The sequence below is a fragment of the Chiloscyllium punctatum genome, chromosome 37 (assembly GCF_047496795.1).
Source record: "Chiloscyllium punctatum isolate Juve2018m chromosome 37, sChiPun1.3, whole genome shotgun sequence".
Classification (NCBI taxonomy): domain Eukaryota; kingdom Metazoa; phylum Chordata; class Chondrichthyes; order Orectolobiformes; family Hemiscylliidae; genus Chiloscyllium; species Chiloscyllium punctatum.
In genome coordinates, this window is record NC_092775.1 from 14,092,331 (window position 1) to 14,098,580 (window position 6,250).

The 6,250-nt window shown below is 45.0% G+C and overlaps 2 non-coding genes across 2 annotated transcripts; both read right to left on the minus strand.

Moving 5' to 3' along the window:
* Positions 1-3,868: 3,868 nt before the first annotated feature.
* Positions 3,869-3,941, minus strand: trnam-cau (transfer RNA methionine (anticodon CAU)). Its single transcript has one exon. It is a non-coding gene; the product is annotated as a tRNA-Met (tRNA).
* A 1,234-nt stretch (positions 3,942-5,175) lies between these two features.
* Positions 5,176-5,248, minus strand: trnam-cau (transfer RNA methionine (anticodon CAU)). The gene has a single exon. It is a non-coding gene; the product is annotated as a tRNA-Met (tRNA).
* Between the last annotated feature and the right edge of the window lie 1,002 nt (positions 5,249-6,250).

Below are 6,250 nucleotides of genomic sequence, written 5' to 3' on the forward strand. Positions count from 1 at the left end.
CTCAGGAAGAATATACTGGACCTGGAGTGTGTTCAGAGGAGGTCCCAAGATTTAAAAGCTTAACATGTGAAGAATGTTTTATGACTCTGGGTTTATTCTTGATGCAATTTAGAAGGATGAAGGGGACTTTAATTAAAACTTACAGAATACTGAATGGCCTTGACAGAGTGGATGTTGGGAAGATGCTTCCATTGGTAGGAGAGACTAGGACCCGAGGGCATAGCTGTAGATTAAAGGGAAGACCTTTTCAAACGGAGATAAGGAGAAACATTTTTAGCTGGAGAGTAGTGAATCTATGGAATTCATTGCCACAGAAGGCTGTGGAGGCCAGGTCATTGAGTATATGTAAAATTGAGATAGATAGGTTCTTGAGTGTCAAGGGGATCAAGGGCTACAGGGAAAAAAACAGGAGAATGGGGTTGAGAAACTTATCAACCATGGTTGAATGGCGGAGCAAACTTGATGGGCTGAATGGCCTAATTTCCGCTCCTATGTCTTTTGGTCTTATGGACTTTGTAGATGGTGAAGTCCAAGATTTCTCTGCCTGTTGCAGTATTCTGACAAATGGAGAATATTTGAGAAGACTGGTAACCATTGAACTGGAGCCGAACCTCTAGTTCCAGAGTTTATCCTCATTAATGAGTGAAGTTGTGTACCAGTGATTTTATTGTGACAACTTGAGGCCCATAAGGGTCTCCTACTGCAATCAGCTTTCGGGAAGACTAGCTCTTCAGCAGATTAACAGTAAAGACCGACAGTTTTTGAACCCCAGCTTGTGTCAGTGAGCTCACAGATGTTGCTCCCTCATCTCTTGGTCTTTTCAGCAGTTTTTCAAGAATGGTAAGGATAAGTTAGAGCATAAGCTATGGTCAAACAAAGAAAATATGGGTATGGTAAATAGATTACAGAAAACAAAAAGGTTTGTTAATTTAAATAATGACTATATTTCAGGAGAGGGATGCAAATCAGATAATGAAATGAAGGCTTCCCATTGAATATATAAAACTTGCAGCAAGTCACTTACTATAATTCAATCAAAGTAACATCTAAAGAGGAAGACAACAAATGATTTATAATGCTATCAGCTCCCAGAGATTAGATCATTGTATGCCTGAGAGCACATTAGAGTGATTGCTTTTTCTGATAAAGATTACATGGCACGTCTGTGAAATCCTTTCTTTCAATGAGAGGGTGCACAATGGTTATATTAAAACAATTACAGGGATTCGGGAATTTAACTACAAGTTAGGGTGGTGGAGCTGAGACTGTTCTGCATGAAGCAGAGGAGATTTAAGATTTGATAGAAGTGAACAGATTTTGAATGGTTTGGAAAAGGTAGATATTATTCCCAAAAGCTGATGGTGTAATGTGTAGTGGCATCTTGTGGTTCAGTGGTAGTATCCATATCTCTAGCCTAGGATATCACGGTTCTCATTCCATCTGCCTTAGATGTGTGTTGCAACATGTTTGAACAGGTTGGCAAAAATAACAAGGAATAGAGTCATAGAGTTGTACAGCATGGTACCAGACCCTTCGGTCCTACCAGATATCCTAAATTAATCCACTCCCATTTGCCAACACTTGGCCCATATCCCTTTAACCCTTCTTATTCATGTACTAGGGACACTCAGAGGATATGAAGAGGAGCTTCTTTTTTATGCAAGTGGAAACGACTGGAAACTTTACGACCAGCAGATGATGAATGATTTCAGAAAAACATTGGATGGGGCATTTGAAAGAAATTGAATTTCATGACAGTGCATAGAGTAGGGGAATGGTGTCATTGGAGAGGGAGCATGTCATTATACTTCAGGCCTGTTGTGGGGACTGGAGTGCATCATCATTTTGAAACAACATTTAAATTTAAATTTTGTAGCTTTCCTTCGTGATTTAGAACTTTGTCACTGGGCCTGTTAGGGGCTGTCCACCTTAATTCAGATTTTAATTTGGTTACAATTGCTTAATTTATTGAGAGCACCACACTCTTGACTCTGAAAACCAAATCACCCAGGCTGATCCCGTCTTCCAGCACTTAGAGTGTTACAGCATGGAAACAGATCCCTTGGTCCAACTCATCCATGCTGACCAGATATTCTAAATTAATCTGGCCCTATTTGCCAGCATTTTGCCCGTGTCCCTCTAAAGTCAAGATTAGAGTGGTTCTGGAAATGCATCACTCAGGCAGCATCCAAGGAGCAGGAAGATCGATATACAGCACGGAAACAGATCCTTTGGTCCAACTCATCCATGCCAACCAGATATCCTAACCTGATCTAGTTCCACTTGCCAGCACTTGGCCCATGTCCCTCTAAACTCATCCTATTCACATACCCATCCAGATGCACAGTGGTTAGCACTGCTGCCTCACAGCGCCAGAGACCCGGGTTCAATTCCCGTCTCAGGCATCTGTCTGTGTGGAGTTTGCACCTTCTCCCTGTGTCTGCATGAGTTTCCTCCGAGTGCTCTGGTTTCCTCCCACAGCCACAAATGTGCAGGTTTGTTGAATTAGCCAAGCTAAATTGCCCATAGTGTTGGGGGTGGGTTGCTCTTCGGAGGGTCGGTGTGGACTTGTTGGGCCGAAGGGCCTGTTTCCACACTGTAAGGGATCTAATAAAATGCTGTAATTGTACCAGCCTCTGGCAGCTCATTCCATACACGCACCATCCTCTGCGTGAAAAAGTTGCCCCTTAGGTCACTTTTATATCTTTCCCCTCTCACCCTGAACCTATGCACTCAAGTTCTGGACTCCCCCACTGCAGGAAAAAGACCTTGTCTATTTATTCTATTCATGCCCCTCATGATTTTATAAATCTCTAAAAGGTCACACCTCATCCTCCGACACTCCAGGGAAAACAGCCCCAGCCTGTTCAGCCTCTCCCTATCACTCAAACCCTCCTAGCCTCGTAACATCTTTGTAAGTTGGGGGAGGGGAACTTATACTGCTGTTGGACAGGATGCAGACACTTTGGGGAATAACCTCATCTCCTGTCTAACCCTTGTATCATTCATTTCAAATCAATGGAAAAGCACAGCAGGTCAGGCAGCATCTGAGGAGCTGGACAAATGACTTTTCGGGCATAAGCCTTTCATCAGGTTCACTCCCGATGAAGGGCTTAAGTCCGAAACGTCGATTCTCCTGCTCCTCAGATGCTGCTGTGCTTTTCCACCATCACACTCTGGACTCTGATCTCCAGCATCTGCAGTCCTCACTTTCTCCCATTTCAAATCGATGCCCCATCATCACTCACCCCCTCTGCTCTGAGGGCTGTAATTTGGTTAAACACTGGCAATAGCCATTGTAGATTACTTGCGTCTGATTTAAAAATCACACAACACAAAGTCAAAAATCACACAACACCAGATTATAGTCCAACAGGTTTAATTGGAAGCATTAGCTTTCGGAGCGCTGCTCCTTCATCAGGTGGTTGTGGAGGACACAATTGTAAGAGACAGGTGTCCTCCACAACCACCTGATGAAGGAGCAGTGCTTCCAATTAAATCTGTTGGACTATAACTTGGTGTTGTGTGATTTTTGACTTTGTGTTGTGTGATTTTTAAATTAGATGCAAGTAATCTACAATGGTTATTGCCAGTGTTTAACCAAATTACAGCCCTCAGAGCAGAGGGGGTGAGTGATGATAGGGCATTACCACCTGATGAAGGAGCAGTGCTTCCAATTAAACCTGTTGGACTATAACCTGGTGTGTGAGTTTTGACTTTGTACACCCCAGTCCAACACCGGCATCTCCAGATCATGCACTGATCGACTCCCTTACACGGTTCGGAATTAAAGCATCCATTGTGAATTAAAACAGCTTGCTGCCGTGAAAATTAATTGGGGCTGGTCTCAGTGAGTAAAACAGCACTGTGCCCCGTGTGAGGCTCGAACTCACGACCTTCAGATTATGAGACTGACGCGCTGCCTACTGCGCTAACGAGGCTCTGAAAATGACACTGAGCGAGCAGTTCCAAGCTCTGGGATAGTTAATGCAAAGGTAGGTTAATGCAGCAGTTCCAGTGAGACTGGGAGGCAGCACTAAGAGCGGCTGGTTACTGCGAGTTACTCCAGCGCCTGGACCACTTTCTGCCTCTCTCCGGGAGCACTGCAAAGGGCAACTAGCCGCTGGGGAGAGGGTGTTGGGGGGGGGGGAGGCAAGAGGGATGCTGGGTCCCAGCGCCCACACCATATCCTTCACTTTGGGGAAGTCTGATTAAGGGATTTGGGTCTGCAACAGCTCGAGAGTTAGAGAGGGCATAGAGGACAGTAAGAAGGGCAGTAGAGAGGGGAGCAGGAACGCTGGGGGGGGGCATAAAGAGGGTGGTTTGGAACGGCCAACAATCAGGGGGCTTCCAGGGAAGGGAGAAATGGGGAGGAGGAGGCGTGGGGTTAATAGGTTGAGGATTTTGGATGTAGGTTTGCTCGCTGAGCTTGAAGGTTCATTTCCTTCAAGAATGTGGGGTCATGGAGATGGGGAATAGTGATGTTCCCAGGAAAGGGGTAAAGTCCTGGGGAAGGAGGTGGTAGCAAATATCCATGGGGCAGCACCAAGTCCCCCAGGTGATGGCACCCTCTGAGGAAGCGTCCCTGGACCCGAAGCATTTAACTCTGATTTCTCTCCACTGATGCAGCCACACCTGCTGAGCTTCTCCAGCAAATTGTGTTTGTGTCTCTGAGTTTCGCAGTTGTTAGGCACGACTCCTTTTGCGGCTCGCTCTTTGTCGACATTTGCACGAAACCAGTTGTGAAGCTACCCCAAGTCAGCATTAAAATACGACGGTGTGGAGGGGGACAAACTGGAGACTGGAGTTTTTGGTGCGGCCGGTAAATTAGATTAGATTACTTACAGTGTGGAAACAGGCCCTTCGGCCCAACAAGTCCACACCGCCCCGCCGAAGCGCAACCCACCCATACCCCTACATTTACCCCTTACCTAACACTACTGGCAATTTAGATTGGCCAATTCAAATGATCCGCTAAATGAAAATAACCAGAGAGTAGGGCAGCGGATCTCACAATTCCGCATATTTTAAGAAAACACGAACCTGCCGAAGGGGATACTGGGTGGATACAAGGACTCCCAGGGCGTATTGCTGTAGGCAGCAGGTTCTTGGTTCAGCTTTTGGTCCCCTTCCGGACTTAATCCCACAATTTCAGCTCCTCCCCGTAAAACATTGTGCCCCGTGTGAGGATCGAACTCACGACCTTCAGATTATGAGACTGACGCGCTGCCTACTGCGCTAACGAGGCGCTGTACATCGCGTTGGCTGAACATAACCAGATTCTGAGATTGAGCTATCCAATACAAAGCTCTTAGATTTGTGTCATGTGTTGTGGGTGATCAGAAGTTTGCAACTGTAGGGTTTAAATTTTACATAACAAGAGGCAAATTCAGCAGATTCACAAGCTGTTTGTGACACCGGAAAACCGTCGGCCATGTCCATAGTTTCACATAGAATTACACATAGTGTTCAGGGATGTGTTGGTTAAGTGCTGATTTGGAGTTGCCAGTGTTGGACTGGGGTGTACAAAGTTAAAAATCACACAACACCAGGTTATAGTCAATAACAGTAAGTGAAACTAACGTGGGCATTCTATCAGAAGAGAGATTTAACAAAGAATCAAGGTATTTTTCAGTATATAATGTCAGTTACACCACACTATAAACTTTTGCAATAAATTCAGTCTCTTACAATTCTCATGATGAAGGAGCAGCACTCTGAAAGCTATTGCTTCCAATTATACCTGTTGCACTATAACTTGGTGATGTGTGATTTTTTAAAACTAGGTTAAGTGCATTAGTCAGGGATAAATGTAGGGTAATAGCGTAGGGGAACGGGTCTGGGTGGGTTACTCTTCGGAGGGTCAGTGTGGACTTGTTGGGCCAAATGGCTTGTTTCCACTCTGTTGGGATTTTATGATTCTATGAGGATTCTAAGAGAAGACCCTTCAACCCATCAAGTCTGCAAGGCCAAAAATATACCACTGCCTGTCCTCGTCCCACATTCCAGCTCTAGGCCTTTATCCTTCAATGTCATGATGCGGATGAGCTGCGTTGGGCTGGGGTGGTTAAAGTTAAAAACCATACAACACCAGATCATAGTCCAACAGGTTTATTTGGAACTTGTGTGACATTTTGATCTTTTTACGCTAAGTTCTGTGTCCAATGATCCTAACCCACTAGTTAGCTGACAAAGGAGCAGTTATCCAAAAGCTTATATTTCCAAATAAACCTGTTGGACTATAACCTTC